Genomic DNA, 23,192 nt, shown 5'->3' on the forward strand with positions numbered 1-23,192 from the left:
CACAGCAGAGGATGCTACTGGAATTGTTTTGTGGAGAGAACTAGCTCACATTTTATCTTTTACAAGTCCATTGCAGAGCTATTACCTTTGTTTAACAGCATTTCCTGTATTGGTTTTGGATTGGAAGAGTCTAGTTATATCAGGATCTTTACAATGGACATTGGCAACTTGTTTCCTTTGGACTGTTTAACAGAAGCATAAACTCTTTGTGATCAATTAGAGCACCCAATTACTTGCAGCTCTGCATGAGTCCACCATTCCTGCCTTGTGTGGCCATAAACATTTTACACTGCCAGCAATACTCAATAGCAGTTGTGTAATTTCTGGGCCAGAACATGAGTATTTTCAGGACTATGCTAGAGACTGGACTTATTAGGGTAATAGTCTCCTTGGAAGGCTGATAAACTGTATTAAATTGTTTTCTTGTGGAAAAAAGATGTCTCAGAAGAATGTCTGCACTACCTGTAATAACTGACTAGCCAGACAGTAATTATTTCACAATAGTGTGGGAAGTATATTGACCTTGATGATCATTTTCTTTCTTATTGGACATTTGAATAATTGTCTTTGCCTAAGGATTCCCTAGAAGGTGTTTCTCAAATCAGAGCAGCACTTCAGCATTGAACTCATGACATTGTGAAGTCCATTAGGAATGCAGAGAGGTAGGAATTACCCTATTCAATCCGATTAAAGATCCAATTAACTTAGAATCCCATCTCTATTAGTAACTAATACTAGATGACTCAATACCCTGGGAAAACAAACCCCAAACCATCAAAAAACCCAACCCCATACCTTTGTCCCTCCTTCCCTGAGCTCTCATTATCACAATTAGGGATAAAAAGCGTCCCTGAAAGATTTTTGAGTTCTCTTTTATTCCTCCTTACCAAGCACTTGCTGCTTGGTTTCCATCCTGGAACATGAGATCAATAGCCCTTATAAATTCTTGTCCTGGCTTGAGAAAGTATTATTGTTAGCACTTGAAACGTGTGATCATTCTCCTAATTGTTTCAGTAACACACTTGTGTCAAAAGGTTCACAAAGTTAATGATTGTGATTTTTCTTTCTCATTTAAATCTTGCTGTCTCTTCATTCCAGTGTGATCATGGAAGTGACTTGTTTGACCTTGATTCACCTGTTTTCATGACTACTTATGTCTGTCATGTTCATTGCTTGAACTGCTTCATCTGTACATGAAATACTGATAATTCTTCTCATTCCTTTCTTAAAGGGACCTTTAACATTGTCCTTATTTTGGACCTGTTTAGTTTCTTGAATGTTTGAATACCTATTGAATGCAATTATACTTAGTGTCAAAGATAAGACTCTATTAGCAACACATCCAAAGCCCTAATGTTTATGTCTTTCTAATGCATCCTGTACAGAGCCTCCCATCTCAGTTGCATCTTGGTCACCTTGGTCTGCCCAGCAGATGCTTTCTATTGTGGTGATTTTTCTTTCTTTGTAGAAAGAAAACAATCCAATAGAAACACTATTCTCTTTCAGCCTTCCTAAGGCCAGGGGCTATTTGGTAAGTTTAACTTCACTTAAATAAAATGAAACAAATCTATTATGACCCTCTGAGAAAATCTCATGTTTTAGATCATAGGCTGTTCCTAAATATAGGCATTGGAAATGAATGTCTCCCTGGATAGATTATTCTGTAACTGTCTCCTGCAAGGTTTTTCACAGTTTCCTTTAAACTGAGTATCGTGGACATTTCTTATGAGACAGTAGTTTGAGTGGATAAAGCCTTAAGATGCTACACCATAAGATGTATATATGGAGAGAATTACTTATATTGCTATATGTTTTTGCATTGAATTGTTTAACCATCCTGACAGTCCAGGGAAAAAGATCATTTGGAAGATACAGATATAAATATATACATATATATATCTAATTTTGGGGATTTTTTTTCCCCCTAAACCATTTTGTGCAAGGGACAATAGCTTTTGCCTTGGGCTTTTGAATCTGTCAATACCTTATCTTCCCTGGAAACAGGGTACCAGCAACAGATAATGTGACTGAAAAGGAAATGAACAAAAGTGAAGCAGTTTAGTATGGAGCATATAAAATGTTTAGATTTGTTACGAGTTATGAATTTTGAAACTTGAAGTTACACACCTGCAACGTGTGTGTTTGCATGAGTATACACAAGTAAATGACATAAACCTATTTATAAATAGGTATGTGTGTAATCCAGATGTTTGTGTTGTGCAGGCAGGTTGGAAGTGCTGGGGAGCTCGTATACTAACATATATTAGTTCCTTATATTTAATTGTTAGGTCTTACACAGCTCTGGAGAAGTGTCTGAGCTTCCTTCAGTTCTGGGGTATTGCTTTTATTTGGGTGCTCCTCTCTGTAGAGGAGCATCTCCCTGTGTTAGGCTGCAGATGCTCTCTGTGCCAGATGTTGTGACTCAGAGCAGACAAGAAGATTCAGGTTTTCTTTTTTTTTTTTTAATACTTTCTTTTTATTTTTTTTTCATAAGTGACTTGCCCCCAGGCATGTTTTGACAGGGAGGATATCATTTCAAATTAAATGTGAATGTGGAGGCTTTCCAAAGCTACAAATTGCAGAGATTTCTCAGTGTGACTCAAAGAAATAAAGTGTTGTGCATGCTGATTGCTTGCTGCGGTGGCAGGGTGCTGCTGTGCTGTAGCTCTGGTGCTGAAACCCAGACTGTTGCCTTCTTACAAATGTGGACACGCAGGAGATAGTGAGTGAGCTCATTCACTTCATTCTTTAAATGACATTTTTTCTCCATAAACTACATAAAGGATAATGCAACTGAGCTGGGTTTATCCTGCTGCATTCAGGTAGGCTGGAATGGTGACTGATGGTTTCAAATCCCATTTCCCCTGCTTGTTTTAAATGGTCAAGTAATCTCTAGCATTGGTGAACAGATGATGTTTTGAAGAAGACAAAGAATGTGGTCTGAAAGGAAGCAATCCAGGGGATGCTTCCTGCCAAAGTCTGCCAGAGGGCCATGGAGGGCTTTGTGTCTGTACCAAGGTGATTGCTTTTCCTCTCTTGAATGGGGAGAAGTTCAATGAAGGGAAGAATTCCTTCTTAATTGTGATGGAGCTCTTGGGTTGGGGCTTTTTGGTGGTCATTTTTTGGGGTTTTTTAGCCCACTTCAGGAAAACTAATGGAGGGAATATCTATAGCTCTGAACAACGTCTTTGGAGCTTTTCATTTGTCATCCGTGTGTCCTTTGAAGTAAGAGATGTTACTTCTTCAGATATCTCACATTTTAAAGTTTTCCTGAGTTTAAGAGCAGAACTTTTTCTTTCTAGTGAAACAAAGTAAAGAGAACTCACCTCTTTCTTGCCTACATCTCCAGATTTATGGCACAGCCATAATGAGGGTCACACATTGTTTGAAGCAGGCACTCTGCTTTCCAAGGACAGTATGTTTTCTCAGAGTTTCTCTTTCATTCTTCCCACCTTTATTCTCTTTTTCACCTTTTGTTCCAGCTTTTGACCTGTGTTTCATCTCTTCTCTGCTTTTCCCTCTTCAGTTTTCCCCACCCCTCCACTGTCTCAGGGTAATGGGCACGGGACGGTTCCACAGCTTCTGGGACAATCCCGACTTGAGTGTTTCAGAGTTAATGTGGTATCAATAAAAGGAATGATGCTGAGCAAGGACAGCTTTTATCAGTGCACAGCTTCAACTGGGATCTCTTAATTTGTGCCTGTGTATGCAGGCAGGATCTGGCCTTCTGTCTTGACTGTGTTAGCCCAGAGGTCTGTAGCATCTTACTGTCCGTTTAGGGACACGTAGCCGTGAGCTTCCTTTGTCTCACCATGTTTGCAAGGTTTTTCCTTCTGTACTGAGAATACAGCACAGGAAAGGAACAAGAGTGAACTCTGATAGCTTTAACCCATAATAAGTCTGATGTCCTTGGGGATAATGGAGATTAAAGAGCCAAAATTCTCTAGGAGATTGTCACTTGGCTAATGATGATAGTAGCCTATGGCAGTTAGGGATGATATGGCTGATACTTAGCAGGGGTTGTGAACCAATTAGTCTGCTCAACAAAATACTTGGTCCATTGGGTGCAAATGTTAAGAATATTTATAGGGCTGGCTATGGAGTCAGCTAATCAGAACTGGAGAAAGCTACTTAAGAGACTGTTCCAGACTCTACAGAGGCCCTGAGATAACATAGCTGACAGATAAACAAATGTTTGCCCGTGTAAATATTATGAGTCAAAGATGGTATTTGAACTCTCTTTTCAGTTTTCTAGCATCTTAAAATCAATTAGGAGTGCTTAAAACATTCTAGAATCTGCTTCCCTGTGGAGAGCTGACTTTAGCAGTGGCTGTCCATAGGTGATCTCACAGGTTGGCTTCCTCCAGCTTTGCTTTTGGTGTGTGTCAGATGGTCCAGATAGAAGCCCATTTCCATGACAGCAAAGGGTGTCACATAAACTGACCCAAGTAAAATGGCAGCAGGACAATATTAATTCAAAATATACTAGCATGTTTTGAATTCAGTAACTACCTAAACTCATTAATTCTTTAACCCATTGCCTCTTTAACCTATTAACTTGCTGAGTATGAAACTACTGCCAGTCAACACAGCCTTGTCCGTTATGTTTGTAATGTCCAGCTCATTACACCAGTGATGTAGGGAGTTGGTACTTACATAAGCTTTAATAGTACAGTTGGAGGAGAAATGCAGTAATTCATCTGAATTTACAGGGTGGATTAAAGGTTCAGAGTAGGTTTTATATTGGCTTGTTTATTTCTTTGCAGTTCATGTTAAGTGCAATTAATAAAACATTTTTTCCTGGTTTTTACCCCTCCAACCTAAGGCATCACTTAGCAGAACCACTTCTGTTAAACAGATCATAGCATGAGAAAAATCCACAGGCTTCACTGGAAAAGCTTTTTGAAACCTGAGACTATTGATTCCTCAGATTTAAAAGGTAAATGTGGTTATATGTGACTTTACAGAACATCTGCAAAGAGAAGAACAGCCTCTAACACCACTACTGAGCCTCTGATCAAAATATTCTGCCTTGCTATTTTACAGCTGTTGTTTTACAGCAAGCAGTTTGAAATACAGCCATTTTGAATTTGGTGCTGAAGGTGGTTTTCTCCAGTACTTACTTGAAAAATCAAGTGTTAAACTGGGGCATTCATTTCATTTGGCAAGCTCTGCACTAAGTCTTTACTTATAGAAAAATAAAACATTAATAAAAGCCAGGTTGCAGATTGTTCTGGTGAGCACTATGTGATTGTGTTTATTGTTTTTTACTACTATTATGGGTTTTTACACTCCCCCTGTGTAAAAGCTTTCTTTGTGCTGCTGCAAATCTGGCTGGAAGTGTAAGTACAGTGGGCTTTAATATACAGATGTTATTTCTGTTGAATTTTGTATATTAAAAATGTCCTAATATCTGTTTTGATCCTGAAAAGCATAGTGCTTATTGGGACTGATTATTGTATTAATAGCTTTTGTTTATTAGTTGGTTGTTGGTTTGGTTGTTTGTGGGGTTTTTTGTTTTGTTGTTGTTCATATGTGTATCAGAGATGCAACATACTGGCAGTTAAATGGGGTAAAAATGGTCTTTTCAAGAGGAAGACCCAAATCCATGGAGACTCTCCAGGGATCTCATTAAAGCGCTCTTTTCTTAATTTAGTGTATTGCAATAACAGCTATCAGAATCCCCACAGTGTGATTTCCTGATAGGTTAGTTTACACAGAATTAATTGTCTAATTTCACAAGCAACCAGTACAGTGCACATTGATTTTTACTTATTTATTTATTTCTCACCTGACATGTTGCTCTTGTGGATTCTGCTTCATATTTTAAGACAGATTTTGCAATCCATCTTTACTTGTTCCACTTTGTCACAGCACATATTACGTTGGAATCATGATTTATTCTCACCATTCTTCTTGTTGTCCTTCCATGGGTAAGAATTGCTGCTAATTTAGGCATTAAAATTTGACATAAAGTGTCTTTAAACTACACAAATAAAAGGATGCATCAGAAAGCTAAATTCAGATGGCATAAGGTTCCTATTGTCTAGATGCTTCAGAGACCAGGCTTGAATGAGGAGAGTGGATTTCCTTCTTCTCAAAGGTCATCTTGCTGGTTGGAGTGGTACAGGATGAGAATGAGATGAGCCTTTCACAGAACAAAGGACCAGCAAGTTGCATAGAAAAATGTGTTTGAATAAAATCTCTCAGGCTGTGTTGAGAATGTGGCTTGAACAGGGTTTTGAATGTTTTGGGAAGCATCCTTTTTAAAGTGAAGTTCTTAGAATATATTTGCACACAGAGGACTTCTGCCTTACTACTTGTGTTGTTATGCTGCATGAGAAAGATGGAGTTATGTATTTTTCAGATTGGTTTGGGCAGGATGGCTGCTGAAACAAGTGCTGGTCTTGACCAACTGCTAAAGCCTGCCTTCCAGCTTGACTTATCTCCTGAGGGCAACAGCACTGATGACTCTCTTTCGCTTACCCACTCAGGCTTGTGCAGGTGGGGAGAAAGTAATGGGCTTCTGCTGATTCCTTGCCCCTGGACCTGGCTCTGTTCCTGCAGCCTGATGATATTTTTTCCCCCCTGAGGAATAGCTTTGCTCTACAAAGGCAGTCATACAAATAAGCTCTGCTGAAAATATGGCTATTCACTTGCAATCAGCATGGTGTCTGGAGGAACTGGTGGCTACATCCCCTCAGCTACTGTGAACTGGAGAAGTTATATGAGTAGCTGAAGAGCTTTTTGCACAGAGGGAGCCTGGAAGCGTTAAAGGACAGGGAGTGAGCTGCATGAGGTGAAAGGAACATGGGAGGGCTGAGGAGCAGGGCCCCATCATTCCAATTGGGAGTTAAGGCAAAGGGAATCCTTCAGCTGGGAGTAAAGGATGTGAAACACTTCTTTTAATGTGAGTAAGGCAGTAGTACTACCTGAGAGAATGGATAGGACAGGGGGAAACTCCCAAACCAGCAAAACTATCAGCAAAACAATTTGTAATTCAGAAAGTGTTTGTTAGCAACACTTGGGATTCATTTTTATTTCTCATTTGCACACATGAAACATTCTCTAGGTGGAAATTATGACTTTTCCTGTAGGAAAAGAGCATTTTGGACAATGCTTCCATCCTTCTTGCCAGCATGTTTAGGAGGGGGAATAAAAAGGAAGTCAGTGAAAGGTGAGATTCCTTTGCTTTCTCATTCACTGCCTTTTTAGCTCTTGTCTCTGTTAAAGAAGTTAAGGTGCAGTGTGTGCTGTGAATTTACAATGCAGTGGCTATTCCAAACTGCTTTTGTAAACAGGGATTGTATCTCTTAGATACAAAACAGACAGCCTACAGGCGGCAGTACAGATGCAGCCCACCAAGTAAATGAGATTTCTCCATCACACTTGCAAAGTTTTTGTTCCTAGCTGTTCTGCGCACTGGGCTTGACCAGACATGAGGCTGTTCTCTGTTGGTCAGCACCTGAAATGTGGATGTGCCACCACTCTGTCTGGTGCTGTGACAAGGATCTGATGGCTTGCAGAGCTTTTGAGTGCTTCATCCCATCCTGGCACCATTCATAATGTGCATGTTATTCTTGTGTCAGTTGTTATCTCCAAGTGTTGACACCATGTACTAAATAACACTTAGGCAGGTCTCTCTCGATTAAAAGATGAGTTCCTGATGCAAGTGAAGTCCACGGGGCTTTTGTCAGTGACTTCAATAGACCTCAGCTTCCACCTCATGACTCCATGGGAAGAAGAATAAATTGCTGCTGAAAGTGCAACTGTCTGTGACATCCAGTGGGAAAGGATAATTAGCAGTCAGTCATGAAGCTGCCATCGTGGCTGTCTGATGAATAATAGAACTGAGTACATGATTTTAGCAGATTAGCATGTGCTCAGGCAGCCAAGAAATATGGTATGAAAACCAAGGGTAGGAAAAGTTCTAGACAGAAGATTGACTTTTTCTGTCTGTGTGGCCTCTGAAATGTATGGTGTAGTTTTACATAAAAACTGAACCAGGATGATCAAGAAGACAAAGAGTTGTGTTACTAGTCTTTGTGTCTTTTGTTGTTGAATTGGGTTAATAGTCTTAAGAGAGCATGAGAGAGATTTCAGTGCAACCTCTTCTGCCTTTTTGATGTTCTCCAGGAAAACCTCTGGAACTGGTTAGAGCATGGTTGGAGGTGTGATGTAAGGGTGATGGTATAAGGGTGAAGGACCATGTATTATGGCTGTGTGCAGGTTCCAAACTCTGGCTTGGAAACACTGATTTGTAACTTGGCGTTAGATGGGAGGAAGCACAAAGGCAGGTGCTGGATTTGTAGATCTCTACCCTTGGAGCAAAGAGAACAACAATTAAAGCAGAAGAAAGCGAGGCCGCTGTAGTTTTAATCATTAGCTGCAGTTTGTAGCTGGTCTTCACGCCGCGTGCGGCTTTGTGAGAGCACAAAGACGACGCTGTGATGCCGAGGCTTTTCACTCGCCCTGTTTATGGATTGTGATTGGCGAAGCTATTGACTTCATATTCTTTCATGTTCTTTATGTTCCCTTCTGTTTTGATGTTACCGTGCAGTCGTCTCAGCTACGTATTAAACAAGAGGCTGCTTCAATATCAAATGATCAAAGGGGTAAGGGAACACAAGGCCATAAAGAGTATATGGAGAGCTCTGGGAGAACAGTAAGTTGAATTTAAAGGCTTTTTCAAGCTGTTTAATTCCTGCTTAGATTTCTGGTGCCACCAATAGGCAACAGTCCTTTTCTTTAAATCTTTTACTAAGCATTGACTGGCAGAATCGCTGTTTTACATGTGGTTTAGAGAGTAAAAGGCCACCCTGAAGGTCAAGCCCTAAGAGATTTCCTCTAAGAGCTCATTGATTCTACTAGATTTTTGACTGGAAAAAAGACCACTCCTTCCTAGATCTGCAGCTTGGATACAAGTGCCTTAGTATGTGCCAGCACAGAAGGCAGAAGCAAAAGTGTAAGAAGCAAAAATTAGAGAAAGATGCTGTGGGGCAGACAGACAATGCTTTCAGTCTCTCGCCTGTGCAAGTCAAGCTGGTGACATTATTAGCTACTGGTCCATGAAAAAAGAAAGTATTATTTTATCGTTTCAGAAATGGATTATATTAACAGTGAAATTGGGCAGAATAAAGATTTATGGTCACATCCTCAGCTTGAGTAAACAGGCAGAGGACCTCTGCTTGTAATGGGGATAGAAGGGCTGGTGGCAGCCGAGGAGATGGGCTGTAAATACTGCGGGTCTGGTTTTCTTCATGTATCTAAATGAGCACGTGGTTGCTGTGAGTGTATATGCACTCAACTGACTTTATTTTGCACAAAAATTAAGATGGCCATATTTTGCCTTTCCAATCTCATTACAATATTGGCTTTGTAAGTTGCCCAGTGCTGTGGAAGTGATTAACAAAATGAATCTGAAAGCCTACCCCATAAGCAAACTCTGTATTTGTGCTATTACCTACTCCTTTGATATTTCAATCTGATTCATTAGAAAAATTAGCATTTTTATGGACTAATTAGGGGAAAATGTTGCTTGTACTCTTCCTGATGTACAGAGATTTCTTCACAGCTTAGTAAAGCCAAATAGAAGTGAAACACTTTGAGGAGATGGAGGAAGAATTGAAAAGCGAGGGGATCACTCAGGTTAACTCAAAAGATTGGGAAGGTTTGAACTTTTCTTAAAAGGAATTAAGAGAAGGTTAGATTACTGAGCTATTGGCAGTTTGTACAGGTTCTTGAATTTAGAATTCCAGATCTCTCTCAGCTATTTTGGTTCTTCAGGCATAAAAATATTTGAAAAGCTGTCAGTCAGTCACCATATTTTTTGTGACGGTTGCAAAATGAACAGTAATGAGAGTGAATAGTAATGAGTGTGTTATTCAGCATCTATAAATACTAATTGACTTTCATGGCAAGTTTATATATTTCAGTTGACACACCTTCTAGTTTTCCTATTCTTTGTAAAACCCAGCTCAGGTTTTGTTAGCCCTAGCTGTTCATTCAAACTTGGCTTGGTTTTTCCTCACGTTAGGCTAACGAACTCCTTGCTTTTGAAGTTTAATTCTAAATATGCATGTGTGTCACTTGCTGCTGCTCACATTCTGTGTTTGCCAGGAGGGTAAAAACGGGTGTCTGTGACTAAACATCTGAGGTCGCCTTTGTGCAAGGGAAGTATTCTTTCTTCTTAGAGGGTGGAATACCATTATTTTAATCAATGCAGGCATCTCCTGTTTTGATCGTTATGTTTTGATAATGATCTTGATTTACAGAGACACAGCTCATTTTGGACTTCTGTAGAGAAGGCAAAAAATCTCCATCTTGCACAGAGAGTAGAAGTTCAATTAGGCATTTTGATGTCATGGGATGCTGATTGTGCTTTAATTGGCTCCAGCTGACTGGCTTCTAGGCCCTGATGTTCTTCACTTGCAGTTGGGTACTTCTCAAATACAGATGGAAATTTTTATTGCATTTGAAAATGTTGCACAAAGTCAGAATAATTATTTCCAAGTGATACTTCACAAGTGAGTGCCCTATGATAAGCAAAGGAGAAACCATTAAAACTGTAGAATAATTGAAGCTGGAAGGGACCTTTAGAGATCGTCAGGTCCAACCTCCTGCTGAACGTAGGCATGACTAAAGTTAGATCAGGTTGCTCAGGGCTTTGTCCAGTTGAAAACAGTAATTAGCCTTCTCTTCTCCAGGTTAGATGAAGACAGTTCTCTCAACCTTTCCTCCTAAATTTTATGCTACAACCTGCTCATCATCTTGATCCTCTCTGATGAATTTTTGCCAGTTTGTCAGTGTCTGTTTTGTAACAGAGAAACCAAAACTGAACACTCTGTTCTAGATGCTGTCTCAGAAGTGCTGAAGAGAGTAATAATTGCTTTCCTTGACCTACTGTCTGTGCTCCTGTAAATGTAACCCAGCATGTGGTTGGTGTACATCACAGTCGCTGCCAACGCTTGTTCAACCAACAGCCCATCTTCCCCAGAGCTGCTTTCTGCATGCTGGATTTCCATTTGCAAAGCTTCGTATCTGCTTTGACTGAATGTTGTCAGCTTTCTGTCAGCCCACTTCTCCAGCCTGCTGAGATGCTGCTGGGTGGCAGTCCCACTCTCTGGCACGTCAGCTGCTCTGCAGCTCTGGTGCTGTTTGGAAATTCGCTGCGAGTATATTCCCTCTCCCTTTGTTAACATAGATACTAAGTGATTAAACAGATTGCCTTCAGAAAGATTTCTTCTGTAATCTTCTTTGGAACTGAGGTGAGGGTCACAAGGCAATTGAATGTTGGTGTGTGTTGTTCCTTCTTACCCTTTTTGATGGCCATGGTGGTTGCCTTTTCCAGTTATCAAAGGGGTTCTCTAATTACCACGATATTCAAAGATGAATAACAGCCTCAAATGGTATAAGCCCATTTTCTGTACATTCATAGACCTGTGTAAGTCCAGTTTGATTAAGGGATTCCTAACAAACTAAATCTTCCTCTAATGCAGAGAGTACTTGTCTGCCCCAGACAAAGACATTAGGAACATGAAACTGGGCAACCTGGGAGGTCTTGCCAGTAAAGACTGAGGCAAGAGAGTCATGGGATGCCTGCTCCTTCTTTTGTACTCTTTGACAGAAGTTCTGTTGGAATATTCAGGAGTGACCCACACTTTCCTTGGCCTGTTGCTGCAGATGTACCTATAGGTGAACCTTTGTTGTTGGTCCCACCACCCGTTGACAGCTTCAACTCCACCTGGGCTTTGGGTTTCTTAATTCCATCCATGAAATCTGGGCAAGGTATCTATAGTCCTCCTGAGTAGCCTGTCCTCACTTCCACCTTCTGTTCACTTTCTTTCTTGTGTTTGAGCTCGGTCAGGGATTCCATGCACAGTCAAATCAGCCTTCTGCCATGTCTGCTTTGCTTCCCACTCTTCAGGGTGGATTGCTCTCATGCTTGGAGGAGGTTTTCCTTGAAGATCAAGGAGCTGCCCTGTGACCTTCTGCACTCTAGGCCTGCTAGTTCCCTAAGCAAGCCAAACTCTCCCCTGAAGTTCAGCATCAATATTGATTTTTGATGTGCTCATGAAGTCTTGGTTACTGATGCACCACCAGCTACCATCCTAGCAGACATCACGGTGCTTAAAGTCTCCCAGGATGACCAAGGCCTTTGATTGTGAAGGCTGAATAAAGCTTCATCTAATTCCAGTTCTTGATCAGGTGATGGGCAGCAAACACCCAGTGTCCTCCTTGTAGGCCCCTCTGATTCTCACACATAAACATTAGATGCCATCAAACCCATCACCTGTTTCACGGCACAGAGCCATATATAAAAGTCTTGAGAAACAGTTCTCACTCATTGGTTGCATCCAAGGATAAAAGTCTATTTTCTGGACATAGATTTTAACATCTTTAAGTCTTCTATAATGCCTTCTTTCCAGCAGAAACATGTTTTTTATGAAAGCTGAAAAAGAAATATTTGAAACCATATTGGAATCTAAACACTTGGGGTACCATAATGACTTAAGAATGAGCTTAATAACCTTTCTTTATGGGGAATTGCTGATATAGTCTTTATGCATATCTGAGGACAGGAGTTAATAGCTTACTTCAAGCCTCACTGCCAATGTAAAGCGCTCACTGAATTGATGCATTTTTGCAGTTGCACTTTTCTCTTTGTGCTTTCAGCAGTTCAAAAGTTGTGATTCTGAGATTGCCCATCTTGATCTCCCTTGTCTTCTGTGCTAATAAAATGCCCTGTGCTGTTACTTAGGCCATTAGCCTGAGACTCGGAAGTGTTATTTCTGGCTCTGCAATTATCCTACTGCTGCAATTTCCCTATCTGAGATGAGAATAACAAAGCTGTCCTTCTTTGCAGAATGCTTTGAGATTTGATGATGAAAAGTGCTATATAAGGGTTCAATATTGTTATGTGAACAAATATCACTTTGTTTGCATGGCCTGACCATCTTATAAGCAAGCAGAGAGCTGATGACCAAATCAAGATTAGACTTGAACAAATGAGTCATAATGAACAGTTTCAGTCTATTGACTTCATTTTTCCTTCTGTTTGAAAGTCGTTAACTTTTATAAGTCAATCTCCAGAGAAATTTTTAGTCTGTAAATCATTTGCCAGTTGAATTTAGAATCTGTGAAGTTTCCTTGCTTCGTGGTTTTACTTATCATTTTAGATACCAAATAAGTCACTTATTAGTGTGCATGTTCATTAGCAATCTGAACATAGAGTCACAGATTATAAGGTTAAGTTTCCAATTTCAGTGTTGGACATTTTTCAAGTTCATTTAAAAGGCGTTTCTAGGGGGAGAATCCTGAAACTCACAGATGAACATGGAAAAATCTTGACAGCAGGAAAAATGTATTCCTTGTTTAAAGCTATAAATCTGTTGTGAACAGGGCAGCAGCAAAACTGGCTATTTAAAAAATAGTTTCAAAAACATTATGTGCACTTAGTGTCATGGGTTAGGTCCTTCTGAGTTCATGTACATGCATATGATTGACTTTAGGGTTGTAGAGAGGACAAAAGCATCCTCAGTTAGATTTGCATACTGTCTGCATAACATTTCTAAGGAGGAAACATTAGGGAAATAGTTTGTCAGATGGTGCAAATAAAAATAACTTCAAGGAAATTGTGCTGGTTTACCCCAGTTAAGATTTGCTCCGGAGTATCTGAGGGTGACTGTGTCCTTTGGCACCTGAATGCGAACAGTTGAAATCTAATTTGCATCTGGAAAACACAGAACTAAGTTTTCTGGCTGCATTTTCTCCTGAAACCCATGTATGGCAATAAAGTGCCTGAATCTCATGAGAAATGGTGGGTATTTTTAGCTGGGATGTAGATACTCATGATGCTCCCTCACCAGTGGAGGATAAATCCTTTTCTCAGCCCACGTGCCTTTCAGTGTGCATATACACCGTGTTGAAGGGCTCAGGGAAAGGTTGTGCCATGCATTAGAAGGTTGTTCACAGCAAGTGAAAGTGCTCTCTGTACCTTGGGGACCTTAAATGCAAAATCATTCTAACTAATAAGCAGATACTAAGCGTGCCAAATTTTACCCCAAGGTACTCAGGCTCCTGTGGCGGTTTTGCTCACTGAGTTTTATTGACTATCAGGATTTATTGATCCAGGAGGGAAACATTGATAGAGGTGATTCTCTGCCAGTCACAATTTCCCTTATGGAACAGTCACACCTGGTGTTGACTGTAAATTTAAACCCAATGCATGCATGTGTGTCATGGCACGGGGATTACCCACTGAGCATTTACCTACATTGATGGTCTGGCAGTGCCATACCTGAGAACTGAGTGCTCTTGCTCAGGCTTTGGAGTTTTCTTTAGGGCACAGTATTTATGATATGCTTGGCTACCTTGTTTGTGGCTGCTTTTTCTTATTGGTATGGTAAATCATGGAGATTGCTGACTGACATCATGTGGTGGTCTTAGACAGCCGTGAGGAGTATTTCAAGTCTCTCTCAATATCCTGATCATCCTTTCAGTAGTAAATAAACAGCTATTTGAGCAACTTGCAACACTGTGCTTGCAGTAGGTATGAGCCTCCTCATTCTAAGTTTGATACTGACCCAAAGCACATTTCTTACTCTTTTTTTACCTGATAGGAAAACTGAAATATTGGCAAAGCATATCTACTAAACTGGCCATCTGAATTTTATTCCTGTGAAGTTAGTACTTCCCTACTGTTGCTAGAAAGAAAAGAATCATATTATTTGAGTAGTAGAAAAACTACCTGTACTGACTTTTCTCAGCAGCATTGCATCTTTTTGGGGTTGTATTCATAATGCACATGAGTAAAATGATGTCTAAAGATGTTTGTTTCTTTAATACTTAGGAGCTTCTTTTCTCTCTTGCTCTTTTTATTCTCAACCTATATTAAAATTATGTACTTGATATTAGTCTGAAGATGTCATTCCAAATAGTCCCTTCAGCATGTTTCTGCTTGTGGGATCCATAAGCTGTAAGGGCAGCAACCTTTTACTGTGACAGCAGGTAATCTGTTTCATCCTGTGCTATGTTCCAAGCTGGTTAATGCACCTTTATATTGTATGTGATGAAACTTCCTCCTCAAAAAGCCTTCTGCTATCAATATGCACAAATGAAGCTTATTCCTCATCCACAGTGATGCTGGAGCTGATGGGGATGCTGCCCAGGCCTCGCTGTTGGGATTTTGGGTCCTTTCATCTCACAATTCACTCGGTAACAGGATAAAACTTCATGGTCTGTGCCGTGAGGCAGAGCCATGGCTCAGCAGATCTGATGTGCTGCCGGAGCGCCTTGGCTTTGAGAGGACTTTGCTGTGTAGCCAGAGCAGCACCAGAGCTTCATCCTGGGCAGCACTCCCCTTTTGATACCATTCTGTTTTGTCAAGTCCTTTGGGCCAAACCTGTGAATGATTTCCCTCAGTGCTGTGGGGATCTGCAGCAAGCACAACTCACGTGATGTTTAAATATTTAGCTTCTCATTTGCAGAATGTTATCTGAACCTGACTTCAGAGGCTTGTACTTCATTGATTCATGCATCTTTTAGAGAGACATGGATGGATGAAATGTGAAGGTCACGTTGCAGCAGGGACCACTCATCTCTGCTTCAGTCTGTTCTTCCTCTGCAGTCAGTAGATGGAGGAGACTGGGAAGCTGCCTGTGCCATCTGTGGCATGGCCAGGGCGGCGGGTGATGCCAGCCCTAATCCAGCCTGCAGCATTTGCTCCCAGTCCTGCTCAGAGGCCAAGCAGCCCCCGAGTAGCTTGACACAGGTATCAGAGATGTCTTAAAGCCATCTTTGTGCCCTACTGCTTCTCCTCATCTCCACACCGTGTGTAACTCGGTGGAAATAAGAGTGTCAAATTCAGTGAATGACCAGCTGAGTGAATAAAAGTGTGAACTGCATTCCTTCACTTAGAAATCTGTCAGCTCCCTCTAACCTTTTGGAAAATTGAAAGACCAAAGTGACTGTACTTGCAGAAAATCAAACAGTAAAGTGCCATAGAAGCACTACTGGGAAACCAGACTTGCAGACACTTTGGCTGTACCCACAGAGGAACAAGATTATACTTTTATTTCTTTATATCTTTAAAAGTACCAACATATTTACAAGCCCAGGGTACCTAACCACTATGATTCAGGCCATGAGGTCTCATTTTTTCCCTTGTAGTATGCAAGGCACAAAAAAGCAAACAGCAGCTTAAGTTTTCAATGCAGACTGAGAGACAGGTTTCCTGATTTAGGCAATTCAGGATCTCTTCCACTGTAATGCTAGATGCAATCTTTCTAGACCTTTTTAGCAGCTACAAATTTTCTGCAGTCATGTGGATACTTCTGTGCACAGCAGTAATAGCAGCAGATAGCCCAGGGTGCTACAGATCATCATCTTATCCCTCTGTGAAATAAGTCTCATGGTTGATTTTTAAATTTAAGTAGCTTGATTTGGACAGAGAACCTGAGTAGACCTGAGTCGACTGTGCCTGTTGCTGTTGTGCAGGAGGAATGATGGTGCATTCCTACTGACAGCATCACCCCAGGTGGCAACACCTGGGACAGAGATCACTGAGTTGTAATTCTGCCTTCACCTTCCAGAACAGACTTGGGCAAAATGATGGATAACCTTCACTAGGTGATGCATGTTGCCAGGGGCATGGATCACCTTCCCCAGAGTACTGCAGTATCGCTGCACAGAATATTGGATTTGAGGTGGAGGATTGGGGAGATTTATGGTCAGCTTAGTTCCTTCAGCAGGACAGTCCTGATAGCTGCCTGGGGAAAGCCTAAAGGGATACTCCTGAGCAGGCTTTGAGATGAAGCTGCAGTAGGAGCACTTGAGCACTGAAATCCGTTCTGCTCCTACTCTGACATTTGAATGTTAAACACTTTATTGCTTTCAGACAGTTTGCTTACTGTCTGTTTATACTATGCCTGAAACAAGAGCTGCTATAAATGTGCTGGCTCTAATAAACCCATTAAAAACACCCAGCAACACAGACTGGCTTACTAGTACTGTATCTTGTGGGGTTTTTCCTCGAGTTTTCCCATACTTTTCACTGAAACAATTCTTTTCAGTATATATAAATCCATTCCTTCAATCTGTGAGCTCTATTTGCCCTCCCTCTGTCTGTACAGTACACTGATAACTTCAGTCCTACAGACCTTCTCTGCAGGAAACTCTATTAAAGTTTTTCCTTTAGTGCAAGTGAGTAGCCCTTCAGAAAACCTTCATCAGGTCTGTTCTTTCCTGTTATGGTTTGCCTCCTCTTTGCTTTTTTTTCCTCCCCTTCCCACGGATAGCTGTAATTTAAAGCTTACTAGATCAATAAGTCCAAGATGCACACATAAATGGGAGAAGCAGACAAACAGCTGGTAAAGATAGGAGACAGCTGATTAAAAAGAATTCAGCCATAAAGCATTTGAGTTGCTATTCTCAGCTGTGATTTTTTTGAGTTAGATGAAAAAATAGGGGGAAAGGGGCATTCAAATTGTAATCCCTTCCTTCCTCAGAATCGCCGATGAAAATGATGTTACATTTCCTTCTGGTGTTTTTATGTCTCTAAATAAAAAGTGGATTTTTTTATTTGGAGTAGATGTTTTAATCAATTACAAGTGAATTGGCTTAATATAGAGATAGCTGGGGGAAATGTCAGGGCAGGAAGTCTGTACCTGATACAACAGCAGCATCTCTGGTCTTGAGCTCTCTCAATCCAGCCCTGTGCTAAGCTGAAATCCTGCAAACAGTCTCTGTTTTACACTGATTCATGGCACAGGGATTTTTCTACTCTGCTTTGTGAGCCATGGTGATTGTGGATGGGATTAGGTTTGGGTTAGCTGTGCTTTCTATCTGAGGCATGTCTTGCAGTGCTTGGACCAGGCTGCCACAGCTTTGTTGGGTTCTACCCAGCTGGCACGAGCTGTGGACTGGGCAATTTGCATTTGGCATTACAAATTGCAGTTACATTACTTTGTGAAGGTGAAGATGCTATAAAAGACTGAGTGTCTTGCCAGCAGGAGAGTAAACATTTCTAAGCTAAAGCCTCAATAGAAGTCAAGAAGGATTAAGGTGCATCTGAAAGTAGAGTTGAGGATCCAAAAACCACTGCAGCTTTTGAAAATGTTTTCTGTTCATATCAGAACCCATAATTTATTGACAAAAGAGTTGAACTGTAAAATATATGTGCTTATGTTTCACTGAAGCTGCATACTTCATTTGCTGAGGAGGTCTGTGTACACATTCTATGTGTGTCCATAGCCACAGAATCTATGTGAAAGATGAGATATGTGTTGCATAAAGCATGTACACCTTACACATGTGCATCTATGTATGGTGGTTGTGGCTACATGTATGGTAAAGCAGCAGATGCATGTTACAACGTGACTTTGAAATGCTGTGAGAAAAGATGTTTGTGTGTGTGTGTATGTGTGCACTTTGGAAGAAGAACTGGGTCCATCCATGGGGAAATGAATCTGTCTGCAACTGGTAAAATGAGACCAGATAAAGAGATTATCGGGTAGTGACAAGAAAGAAAATAGGTTAGCTGAATTTCCCTTTATCACTTCTTTTCCCTTAAGACATCTCACTGAATACCTTGTCATTCATACAGAGAGTCTAGAAAAAAAATCACTTTTAAAGGTGACCCACAAAGGAAAACAAAAAGCTTGTGTGCTTCTTTTGCTCCTTGGTGGCACAGGAATGTGGCCTGGGATTTACACTGGCTGTGTGTGCTGTCTTTTGGGAGAGCAGGAAAAGCCATCTTAAAGCTCAAAAATCTTCCCTTTGTCTTTGCTGCTTCCAGCACGTAGCAGAGCATCCAGTGAGTACAGAGCAGGATGCTGAGCAGAGGCTGAAGCCTGTGGTGTGCCGTGGTTCACCCAGGACTGAGTCTCGAGAGGACAGTTCAGTAGCAGATGTGTGTCATGTTATGAGACAGATGTAGAAATGCAACTCTTGGTCAATGTGTTTGAAGTGAGGCAAATGTTATTGGGAAAATAAAACCAATTAAGGGGTCTGTTTCCACATTTCTTTCATGGCCTTTTAAAAATTGCTTTTAATTTCAAATCAAAGTAACTACTGGAAATAACTTTGCAATTATGTTTCATATTAGTGCATTATAAGAAAGCAACAATTAAGTGATGGTTGATAACATTTCTTTCTGGTTCTGAGTTATCTAGCAATTCCATTGAAAGCTGAATCTTATCTGGTTGGTACTATGTAAACACTTAGGCTTTAGAATACTTGTAATCTAAGTAGATAAGAGAGGCAAAGAAAGAGAGGAGAAATAGAGGTGCAGAGAAGTGACTTGTTCCAAGGTCAAACCCCAGATTTAGAATAAGAATCAGATCTTCTCACTTGAGCCTGTTTTTCTATTTTCTATTTCTATTTTCTATTCCATGGGGTATGTTGCTTCTGGTATTAAAAGATGGAAAAACCTGTCCCCAAATGGAGGGCAAAGAGAATGAGATCAGATGTAAGCTCAGTGATATAGAGAAAAAATAAGGGAAAACAAAGAAAATTGTAGTGACAAAGGTGCAATGTTTAGATAAATTCAACATAGACAATACCATTACTCAAATCACAAACTTGTCTTTCTCTCTAGATGCAGTGAAGTGAGGAGAACGATTCCAGTGTAGAGCTGCAAACTGACCATGCATTGATGAAGAAGCAGCTGCATGTACTGGTTAGAAATGTTTGTTTTAAAAATATAAGTATTTGTAGTTTGAATGTAAATTTGATTTGGTTTTGAATCACAACAGTTAACATCATCATAACCGTTTTAGACCCATTTGATGTCTTTTCTGTCTTTAATATGTGTTCTAGAAAAGCATAAATGTGTGTGTATCTGTTTGTGCATGTACACATGCTTTGGAATAGTTCCACGTGGTTTTTGCTACTTGAAGTACGAGAACATGCTTTCAAAGTCTGAAAGCTCTTTAATGTCAGATGGAACTTGTTTGTCTTCTCTTTTTATGAGTTAAGCAGACACTCATCCTTTATCATATGTGTTGTTGAGCTCTGAACTAGACTTTACCCTGTTGTAGCATCTAGTTGGCAAGAAAATTGTGGTTTAACGTTAAAACACCCCTCGAATCTGTTTGGTCCTTCAACCTGTAGGAAAAGGTGCTGTAATTATTCTTTTCTGATGATTTCAATGGAAGTCTTCCATTCTGCTTCCCGACAGGCAGTGGTCATGGGCAGTGTGTTCCCTTGAACACTACTGGAGGGGCTGGACCCAAAGGGCTGGGTGGACATTGCCTTTCTCAAAAGTACCCCTGGACAATCTTGAAAATAAATTGCGGAAGAGCAGAGCCTCGGTGGTGACATTGCCAAGGACCATTCATCAGGGAAAAAAGGTCTTTGAGCCACAGAGTTATTTATGTCTTGGGCTTCCCTAGGAGAGCTTGTTGCCAGGGGATTTTAGTGGCTGTGGACCCTTCCTGTATCGAGATGTGCTTGGAGGAAGTAAGCACACTGGCAAACGGGTTCTATCTTTTTTCTTTTATTTTTCAATCCCTTTCATATAAAATGCTGTGATTCTGTCTTCTCTCTCTCATTTGTGACTGATGAAAGTGGAGTCTGTGTTACCAATATGTGGAGTTTAAGCATACATTTGCCATTAACTTTTAGGGGAACTCTAGGACTAAAGCTTTGTGTAAAATGGGAATTATTTTCACCGTAACTTTCTTTTCTGATACCATTTATTAAGATTTGCTGTGTTCTTCTCACTAGCCCAGACTACTGCAGAGAGCAGGGCTGAGAACATTGTTCTTACGTATCTGCTGCTGAACTTAATTTTACCTGTGTTTGTGGTATGTAAAACTCACAATGACAATGTTATGGATAAAATGTAGTCTGCTGAATATTGCTGTGATAAAAAAAACCCTCTCATCTTGTATTATACCCACTGCTAAATTTCTTTTTTCCTTACAGCCAGTGATTATTTCAAGTAGAAGAGAACTTACTGATTTCTGATAAACCCCAACTAATGAGACAGTGGGATTCAGATGCTGTGTGGATCTAGAGCTCTATCAAATCCAGTTAGATTTCGATTCATCTCTTTGTAGAAGCAGTTCTGAACTGAAAAGCTGTCTTTCTTGACAGTTTGTAAGTTAGCTTATAAACTTTGCCTCTTTCAAGACCAGCCATCTGGAAAGATCACTGTGTGAAGGCAGGCTGGTTTTTAGGTATGCATGAGCAAAGAGAATAAAGAATTGCTCTGCTTTTCTTGTGACACACTCTGTCTTGTTTTGTCTTATGCATATGCTTTTTGGGGGTTTTTTTTCCCCTAAAAACCCTCTTGTATTCTCTGTGAGAGTATGCCATGGGCTGAACCAATCCATTTCGAGGAAACTATAGGCTGTTCCAACTGTAGACTTGAGATTTCTGTATAGAATCATTTAGGTCAGAACAGATCCTTGAGATCAAGCATAAAGCTAATGCTGCCAAGTCCATCACTAAACCATGTCCCCAAGTGCCACATCTGTGTGTTTTTAGACACCTGGACTTTCTCCCTTAGCAGGAAAGATCAGAGTGTTGTAGCCTTTGGATGCTTGGCTTGCAGTGCATCAGCAGTGTGTATGTTTGGGAAGCGTGCTATTTTCTTCTCTTCGGATCACAACTTTAAGTACACCAGCTTTTCTAGTTAATATGCTCTTTCCTCTCTGACTGAACTAGTTTCTCAGTGCAGGGATCAGCCTCACGACCTCTTTACCCTGCATGACCAGAGAATGAACCCAAAGCCATTCAGATGGGGCTCCAGGCTTAACTTAATATGTGCTACAATGTCTCCCCCACAGATAACTTCATTTGTGTGGCATCTTTTTATTTAAATGAATTTATCCTCTTTGTCAGACTGGGGAATTGTAATTAAGATTTCATTGCATTTAACTATGGGATAAAGTTCTTACATTTAGAGTTCGTGAGTCTATTACCTTTTAGAAGATCTTTGGCAACGTGAAAGTTAGAACTCATTTGTTTCCATTTAAAATTCAGGGCATGATATGTGAAGCTGTATTTCTGAGGAGGATACACCATCATGTCATTTTCTACTTGCTTAAAAGCCAGATAACTGGTTAAGGAAGCTCCCATCGTGAGGAGAAGAAAGGGCTCATTAAAAACATTAGCTGATATAGAACAAATTGAGCTTCAGTGCCCTGCATAAAGATTATAATAACTGTAATAATAAATGAATTAATAATGCATTAAAAGAGAATTCCTCCAGTCAGATTGTCACACGCTTATCCTTGAAAATTGACTTCAGTGAGGTGTGTCACATGAGCTAATGACCTTAACTGATGGATTCAGGATTCTTCCACACTCCAAAATCCACTTAAGTCTGTATTTCTCTACTTTTGACAGTCTTCAGGACAGACATGAAGTAAGTAGGACCAGTTGGTGTTGCATGCCAGAGGGTTGAAATGGAGTGATCTCTAGTTTTAACCTCCAAGTTACCAGAGTTGGTTCAATCCTTACCCTTGCATGGGAATATCAGTTAGCAATGCAATGCTGCAGGCTGTGCAGTCACTCCAGAGGCACGTGTGTCTTGGGCTGATGGGGGTTCAAAAATGTTTACAGCCTCCATCATTGAATCATAGAGCTCTTTTTGCTGGAAAAGACCTTTAAGATCATAGAGTCAAACCTCTCCCCTCACACTGCCAAGTCCATCACTAATCCACGGACCTCAGCACCTCAGCTCCACCACTTTGCAATATCTCCAGGGATGGGGACTCCCCCACCCTCCTGGGCAGCCTGGCACAGAGACTGACAACCCTCTTGGGGAAAAAGTTCTTCCGAATCTCCAATCCAAACCTCTGGCTCTGGTACAACCTGGGGCCATTTTCCTCTTGTCTCATCACTCATCATTTGAGTTTACATGACTTATGAGGTGGTTCATTTTTATCATCTTTAAATAATTGAGAATGGAAGGCAACTGAGGAGGTTGTCTGGGTGCCTCGGTTCAAAAAGGAAGCTCTGGATTCTAACCAGAGATTCTGGGGAACATTTATCCTTTTACTATATGTCCCACTGCGATGCTTCCCTGTCCCCATTTATACCTGCAAACAGGTATTTGTAGGTGTTAGTGCAAACACTGAGCTTTGCCTCTGAAAGACAGGAAAGCAAAATTGCTTCTGGGATGCTCTTTTGGGGAACCACTGAGAATTCTTCAAAAAACAAAAGAAAATCTCATTCAGCAT

At 40.6% G+C, this 23,192-nt stretch overlaps 1 protein-coding gene across 2 annotated transcripts in view; it reads left to right on the plus strand.

Moving 5' to 3' along the window:
- CHL1 (cell adhesion molecule L1 like) overlaps nt 1-23,192 on the plus strand; it is a 128,773-nt gene that overhangs the window by 11,818 nt on the left and 93,763 nt on the right. For both annotated transcript variants that reach the window (XM_062008725.1, XM_062008726.1), the window contains exon 2: nt 19,598-19,678. The gene's annotated coding sequence lies outside the window, so the exon portion shown is untranslated. The remainder of the gene's footprint in view (nt 1-19,597; nt 19,679-23,192) is intronic.

Source organism: Colius striatus, chromosome 15 (assembly GCF_028858725.1).
Source record: "Colius striatus isolate bColStr4 chromosome 15, bColStr4.1.hap1, whole genome shotgun sequence".
In the NCBI taxonomy this organism is placed as follows: Eukaryota; Metazoa; Chordata; class Aves; order Coliiformes; family Coliidae; genus Colius; species Colius striatus.